The following is a 9077-nucleotide window of genomic DNA, read 5'->3' as shown; positions in this document are numbered from 1 at the left end:
TAGCATTACCTTTTTTATTTTACATAAACTAAATCTTGCCTATCCATTATTTTGTGTCTGAGTCTTTTGTTCAACATTATATCTGTACAATTCTATCCCATTTTGCATATATCAAAGTAATATGTTATTTTTTATTTCCTCATAATATATAACTTTATGAAGATACTACATTTCAGTTATGAATTTTATTGTCGATAAACATATGATTTGTTATGTGTTGACCTATTAAAAATAATGCTACCAGGAGTATTCTTGTGTTATGTCCTTTGATAAACATATGCATGCATTTTTTCAGAAAATAGTCCTTGTAGAAGTACTTGATCATAGGTTTTACATAAGCTATTTTAAAAGATACTCCAAAATTGTACCAATATATATTTCCTCTGGCAGTAAATGGAAGCCCTATTTATGCATATATTTAGTAGTCCTTGATATGATTTGTTTGTACACTTTCACCACTCTGGTGAATGACCAATAATATCACTGGGATTCCTTGGTGGCTCAAATGGTTAAGAGTCTGCCTGCAATGCATCAGATCTGGGTTCAATCCTTGGGTCAGAAAGATTTCCTGAAGAAGGGAATGGCAATGCACTTTCTTGCTTGGTATATCCCGTGGATGGAGGAGCCTGGTAGACTACAATCCATGGGGTTACAAAGAGTCAGACATGACTGAGTGACTTCACTCACAGTTTCAATTTTTGTCTCACTAATAGTGAAGGCTGAAGACCTTTAAAATGTTTGTTGGCTATTTGAATATCTTCTTTGGTGAAGTGGTAAGTCTTGTGTTCATTTTTCCACTGGCATCTTTTCCTGATAATTTTATAATTCTTTATGTATTTTGGATACAAGAGAATTAACTTCTTCTGTAGCAAAATAGAGCATTGCTGTAGTCAGATATCCATATCCACAGCCATATTTGTATCCAAATCCATAATCACAGCCACAGCCATGTCTAAAACCATAACCATGTTCAGTCCTTTGTGGTTCTTGCATCCACAGCTGTAGTAATAGATATAGTCACACCCACAGCCATGCTGGGTACATAGCTATAGCCTCCACAAGAGTTCCATAGTAGTAGAATCCCATGGTTTCAGGATTAGTGTAATAGGAAGTTTCCCATGTTTCTCACACATCTGGGTTTCATATACTGTGAGAAGTGGGTGGGGCTTACCTCAGTATGAATCTGCTTCTCATCACAGAAATTTGCATACGATGAACTCATTATTTTGGTGGCTTAAATGTGTTACAAACTTTCTATTTTATCTGCTGTTACTAAAAAATTATATCACACAATCACCAACTTAAAAGGAAATTAACATCACCCAAGTCCATGCTATGAAAGCATACTCAACAACCCTGGTTCTAACCTACAACAGTCCCTCTCCTTGTTAACTTCTTTCCATAGTACTCTTCAGAAATATTGAAGATTAAATTCAACATTCCCTATATGATGCTTCAAATGTGCAAGACATACTCCCACCAGAATGCTGTCTGGCAAAACCCAGCATGTTGTTTGACAATCAACACAGACATCATCTGATTCACATACCCCTTCTTTGAGGCTGCACCCTTATATTACGCCATGACCCCCGCACATCACACTATGACCTTCTCTTTGATTATCTACCTCCCTTGCTGAACTTCATTTGCTTACCTGAAATGCCTTTTGTTTATTGGACCTAGCTTAACATCTGGTTCAAAGGAATCACTAAGCAACTGGGGGCTTAATAAAGCAAAGAATGGATAAATATTATTGTGATCCTTAATTTCATGTCAGCTTGATAGGGTTATGAGATACCAGGTAATTGATAAGAGTATTTCTAGGTGGGCCTGTGAAGGTGTTTCAAGAAGAGGATTTGGGGGTGGTGGAAGTTTCCTATACAATACTATAGTGGTGGATAAACATTATACCCTTGTCAAAACCACAGAATGTACACCAAGAGTGAATCCTAACATAAACTGCGGACCTTGGATGACAATGGCAAGACCATATTGGCTCATCAGTTATCTCAAATGCACACTGTGGGGCAGGAGGCTGTTCATGTGTAAACACAGGGAGTGTGCAGGAATGACCCATCCTTTCCACTCCACTGTGAACTTAGATCTCTTAAAAATCATTTACTGTTTAAAAAATAATAAATAGGAACTTCCTTGGCTGTACAGTGGTTAAGACTTCACCTTCCAATAGAGGGGGTATGAGTTCAATCCCTGGTTAGGGATCTAAGATCCACATGCCTCTTGGCATAGCCTCTCCAACAAACTGAAACAATATTTTTTAAAGACATAAACAATATTGTAACAAAGTCAATAAAGACTTTTTGAAAATGGTCCACATCAAACAAATTTTCTAAAAATCACTTTAAAAATAATAATAAACTCTAAAAGCACAAAAAAGAATGAATGAATGAAGAAGTGAATTAAATTAATGAAAAGACAAGCAATAATTAGATCTGCTAATATTAAAGATATTCAATTACTATTTTAATTAGCAACTAAAACACAAATTTCAGCGATATTAGTTAAAATAGCAACAAATATTGACAATTATTTTTTGTTGTTGAGTTGCTAAGTTGTTGCAACAACATGGATTTTATCCCACCAGGCTCCTCTGAGCATGGGATTTCCCAGGCAAGAATACTAGAGTGGGCTGCTATGGCCCTCTCCAGAAAATCTTCCCAGCCCAGGGATTGAACCCATGTCTCCTGCATTGGCAGGTGGATTCTTTACCACTGAGCCACTAGGGAGCACACCCACCCCTGGTAGCCCATGTCATTCTAAAGAGGCCTGTGAGAAATATTTTCTAATTTGTTCTTATCATTTTATAAATAGATTGTTATTAGAGGTTAAGATATTGGCAAGATCACTCAGTCTTCAACAGCAAAACTTAAATCAAGTCTTTTGAATATGATATCTACACTATAGAAATTTCCTCTGGTCCAGAGGTTAAGTATCTGCCAGCCAATACAGGGGATATGGGTTCAGTCCCCGGTTCAGGAAGACGCCACATGCCAGGGGGCAACTGAGCGCCACAGCTTCTGAGCCCACAATCTAGAGGCTGTGCTCTGCAACAAGAGAAGCCCCCGGAATGAGAAGCGCACTCACCACAACCAGAGTAGTCCCCGCTCACGGCAACTAGAGAAAGCCTACGCACAGCCACAAAAACCCAGTGCAGCCATAAGTTAATTAAGTAACTTTTTAAAATCTATGCTTTTTCTTGAAGTCTCAAAAGAAGAGAAGGGTAAGTAAAATAATTCATTTCTAAGGTTTTTCCATAAAACTTACATTCACTGTATCTTCTAAGTAACAGACACTTACGATTCTTTCCTTTTATATAGTGAAGTTTTTAAATCTTTTTGACCTTCACCACCGCAATGAAACCACAACCCCTTCTTAAGTAGACTCCCTTTTTGAATGCTTACATTCACTGCAAACCTCCCTTCAAACTTGAAATGTTATGTTCTTGTGGAAATGCCATGCTATGCTCTGATTTTGGGGAGAAAGGCCTATTATTTTTATGAAAAGGAGTTATGAAACACTAGAAGTTAGAGAAAAAGAACAATGAATTTTCTAACAGTTTTAATTTTGAATCTTATGTAACAAAGTGTCATAAATCCACAACCTCCATGTGAAAGACCTACCTTTCATTAAAAGCTTCCTCAAACTGTTTCATCATTTTGGATATTTATGATTACTTTTTCCTATAATAATCTTCTGAAATATCAATCCTTCCTGGGTTTATTATAAATGTTTTTTTCTACTACTGTTATGACAAAGTAGATTTTATTACAATAATCTTTATTTGCATTAATTTTCTTTCTTGTTTTTCTGTGGTCATCAGAAAACTGGTGAGCATTTATTAAGCACATACAATCTGAAAGGCATTAACATATTGAATTTTGAAAATGTGTCCCTGTCTTCCAGGCTTAAACTTCTGTTTCGGGAACTCCCTTTTGACTTGGCATGTCTCATGCCTGTGACCCAGTTGCACTTTTTCATGTTATCAACCTCCACTTCTCCAAGACTACACATCAACCCTATCACCCACTGCAACTAACTGTTTTTGGTAAAAAAAAAAAAAAAAAATTAATAATGACCCATGTTGCAATTTCCAATAACTTTTTTATATACCCATTTCTGAGCACAGTAACCATCCTTTTTCTTGAAAATATAAACCTTTAGTTTCCTGATAATAGACTTTTTTTTAGTTCCAACCTTAACGTCTCTGAAAACTTCTCATTTTTCACTGGCTCCTCTTAAAGTAACTTCAGCTTGTCTTTTTAATTATCAGGGTTGCCTTAATTCTGTCCTCATTACTTACTTCTCATTTTCTACATGCTTTCTCGTGTCAGTCGTGTTTGACTCTTTGCAAACCCATGGACTGTAGCCTGCCAGGCTTCTCTCTCCTTGGAATTCTCCAGGCAAGAATGCTGGAGGTTGCCATTCCTTCTCCAGGGTACTTTCCTGACCCAGGGATCAAACATGGGTCTCCCGCATTGCAAGCAGATTCTTTACCATCTGAGACACTGGAGAAGCCCTTCTCACTGTTTTAACTACCTATAATTCCAAGTACAGGCTTCTCTGATTATTGCTGTTCAGCTGCCCAGTCATATCTGACTCTTTATGACCCCATGGACTGCAGCACTCCAGGCTTCCCTGTCCTTTGCCATCTCGCTAGACCTATTCAAACTCATGTCCATTGAGTCAGTGATGCCATCCAACCATTTCTTCCTCTGTTGTCCACTTGTCCTCCTGCCTTCAATCTTTCCCAGCCTCAGGGTCTTTAACGAGTCAGCTCTTCACACTAAGTGGCCAAAATATTGGAGCTTCAACTTCACCATCAGTCTTTTCAATTAATATTCAGTGTTGATTTCCTTTAGGATTGACTGGGTTGACCTTGCAGTCCAAGGGACTTTCAAGAGTCTTCTCCAACACCACAGTTCAAAAGCATCGATTCTTCAGTGTTTAACCTTCTTTATAGCCCAACTCTGACATCCATACATGACTACTGGAAAAACCATAACTTTGACTAGATGGACCTTTGTCAGGAAAGTCATGTCTCTGCTTTATAATATGCTGTCTAGGTTTGTCATAGCTTTTCTTCCAAGGAGCAAGCATCTTTTAATTTCATGGCTGCAGTCACCATCTGCAGTGATTTTAGAGGTCAAAAAAATAAAGTCTGTCACTGTTTCCATTGTTTCCCCATCTATTTGCCATGAAGTGATTGGATTGTATGCCCTGATCTTTGCTTTTTGAGCAAAGACTGAGTTTTAAACCATCTTTTTCACTCTCCTCTTTCACCTTTATCATGAGGCTCTTTAGTTCCTCTTTGATTTCTGCCATAAGGGTGGTATCATCTGCATATCTGAGGTTACTGATATTTCTCGCAGCAGTCTTGATTTCAGCTTGTGCTTTATCCAGCCCAGCATTTTGCATGATGCACTCTGCATAGAAGTTAAATAAGCAGGGTGACAAGGCTTCTCTGGTAGCTCAGTGATAAGAAACCTATCTGCCAATGCAGGAGACACAAGTTCAATCCCTGTGTCAGGAAAAGCCCCTGGAAAAACAAAGTGCCACCCACTCCAGTGTTCTTGCATGGGAAATCCCATGAACAGAGGAGACTTGTGGGCTACAGTCCATGGGGTCACAAAGAGTTGGACATGACTTAGATGCTAAACAAAAGTGTTAGTCGTGCAGTCGTGTCCAACTCTTTGGCACCCCATGAACTCTAGTCTGCCAGGCTCCTCTGTCCATGGAATTCTCCAGCCAAGAATACTGGAACAAGTTGCCATTCCTTCTCCAGGGGATCTTCCTGACCCAGTGGTTGAACCTGGGTTTACTGCATTGCAGGCAGAGTCTTTATCATCTGAGCCACCAAGGAAGCCCACAAACAACAACAACAATTCCAAGTACATAAATCCAACTTGTTAAAAAAAGAAAATTTCCCATGAATGTCAGTCTGATACCATAAATTCCATAGATCTTATACCATTGTTATTTCCTGGAATCTTAAGCAGTGTCCAGAACTTTGTTAGATCTAATAAATTCTTCTGATGTAGATGAAAGAGTAAGCACATCTTATTCATCCTTAAATCTGCTCTTCCTCCTATGTTTCCACTCTCCGTGATTGTCACAACCCAGTCACCCAAGCCGCATACCTAAGAGTTATGCGTCACAATAACATCTCCATAAACCACCAACATCCAAGCAGGCATCAAGACTTGACTCTACCTTCTGCACAACATCTCTGGAATCTGCATATTCCCTCAGGCCATGCTCTTTTCCTATATCATCATTATCATCTTTTCTGTACTTTATTGTTTGGCTGCACCATATGATGAATGACTGTGGATCTATGGAATTTATGGTATCAGAGCGACATTCATGAGAAATTTTCTTTTTTTAGCAAGTTGGATTTATGTACTCGGAATTGTTGCTATTGTTGTCTGCGGGCTTCCCTGGTGGCTCAGATGGTAAAGCGTCTGTCTACAATGCAGGAGACCCGGGTTCGATCCCTGGGTTAGGAAGACCCCCTGGAGAAGGAAATGGCAATCCACTCCAGGACTATTGCCTGGAAAATCCCATAGACAGAGGAGCCTGGTCGGCTACAGTCCATGGGGTCACAAAGAGTCGGACACAACTAAGCGATTTCACTATATATATGACATGCAGGATCTTAGTTCCCCAACCAGGAATCGAACCCGAGCCCCCTGCACTGGAAGCATGAAATCTTAACCACTGGACCGACAGGTAAGTCCCATCTTTCCTGTATTCCTGTATTTTTAGTATAAATCTGGTCTTTATAATACCAAGTCATTTTACAAACTACTACCATAACTTTTCTAAGCTACAAGGCTAAGTGTGTGTCTTCATTAATTCAGTTCAATACTCCTTATCACCATGAGAATGAAACACAAATTCTGAATTACAATATGACATACTATGTATTCCTTAACCTTACCAAACTACAAAGATACGAATCCTAGCCTGCAGGCGATTCTTAGTAAATATCTCTTGTGTTTAGTTGGCAAGAGGAATACCAGCTTTTTCGTACTTTCCTGCCTTTTCACATGCTACTTTGCCTGACTGGAATACCTCCTCCACCAGGGTGCTAACTGGCAAACTCAGTCTTCATATCTTTTGTGAAGCTTTTAGGACCTCCTTTTATACCAGCCAGTGTCAAGCATAACAATCCTTTTATGGCTTTAAAAATGAGTAGGCGCATAAATTAAAAGAGGAGTTACTTTTATCTGTTGTTTTATTATTCATTTTGAACTTTAAACACAAAGTCAAAAAACAACTACTTGGTATCCTGATCATGACGTTGTTACAGTTTTCATCTTGTTGCTTTTTGTTTCCTTTCTTATAAAGCCTATGAACACTCTGGAGGCAATTATTCTTTGTTTGTTCATTTATCATATATTCTCCTGTTGTCTGCCATTTACAACAACTAGTGAATATATATATATATATGTATATATATACACACACTATATATACCGACTTGGCTATTTGCTACACAGAATACAATAGAGTGGGATGGATCAAAAAGTTAATTTTTATAGTAATGTCTAGGATGGATTACAAAAGAGAATGTTGAAGTCATAGAGAACATTTATAAATTATTATACTAGATAAAAGACAAGGAATCTCCAGCCTAGACAGTTGAAATGACACTTGAAGGAAAGGTAAATTAAAAGAATTATAAACAGAATTTGACAAGATATTGTTCCTGGTAATAAAGGAAAAGAGCTGGATAATGATGCTATACTTTCCGACCTTTGCAACTTGGCAAAAATGACAGGGTTTTAACATTCACTATTTTCTTTTCTTTACAGTTAAGATTTCAACTCTCTGTGTGTAAGATCTTTGGGATCAAGAAAAGATTCCCACAAAGCGTGATGAGAAGATGGCCCAGTTTTCATTAGTTGGCAATAACAGTGATTAAAATGAGTAATGAAAGCTCTGATATTCATCTCCGCTGGGTATTTCACACCCTAGAGATGCTCATAAAAGAAATGATCTAGTTATTAACTTTACACCTTTGGCTACTGTTGTAACCACCGCGTCCTTTCTTATGAACACAGCTTGCAGGTGTTACATCATTTATTTTGCCATCCTGGTATAACTGCAAGTGGGTAATCGTGACACAGTACAGATGTGTGCCTGCCTAAGTGTTCCTGTTAGGAATGACCCTGCCAATTTTTATCAGATTGTTTCTTTCTGAGCATCTCTGGTTCACCAGCAAACTGTAATTGGCTAAATGTCTGAAGGAACATAAGTTTCAATGATAGCTGATTGATACTTTTTTTAAATTACAGGAGAATCTAGGGAAGCCAGTATTGTGTTGTGATCACGATTGTGCAGAACAGAAACCCAAGGGAGGGCAGGTCTCGTGGGGTGAGTTGTGTTGATGCTGATATTAGAAAAGCAAGAAATGCTTCTTTCACAAGCACTAAGTCTGTGTGTTGTGTGCAACCACATTCCCACCAAGACTTGAACCAAAAGGCAAACCATGTTGTGAAATTTTACAGCCAAGACACTTTGTGCCGAATACTATGTTTCATAAGAGAAATCGATGGCACTACATTGCATATGATGTTGAAAGAAAAAGAAAACTAAATTATCTCAAGGAAGATACAACTGTGCCCCTACAATCCTATGAAGTGTTGTATATGCAACTGGGAACTGAAATCCATGAAAAGATACATAATAAACTAGACTTTAACTTAGGCAACAAGAGGATTCATGATGGTTCTCTCTACAGTACATATGACACTGCAAAACAAGCCCAGTTTCCAATTAATGTAGGTTCTTTCTACGAATTGATTCATGTCCCCTCAAATCCATATGTTGAAGCCCTAATCCCCATAGTGAAATTTAAAGATGGGGTTTTGGGAAAGTAATTAGATTTGGATAAGGTCATGAAGACAGGGCTTTCATGAAGGGATTAGTGTCCTTTTAAGAAGAGATACTAAAGAGGTTGCTCTCACTCTCTTTCTTCCATGTTAAAGACACAGCCAGAAGGCCATCTGCAAAACTAAGAACAGAGCTCTCACCAAGGAAACTTGACCTTGGAC

Source organism: Capra hircus, chromosome 1 (assembly GCF_001704415.2).
Source record: "Capra hircus breed San Clemente chromosome 1, ASM170441v1, whole genome shotgun sequence".
NCBI lineage: Eukaryota > Metazoa > Chordata > Mammalia > Artiodactyla > Bovidae > Capra > Capra hircus.
The sequence above is the reverse complement of the archived record's forward strand: the minus strand, read 5'-3'. Positions refer to the sequence as shown.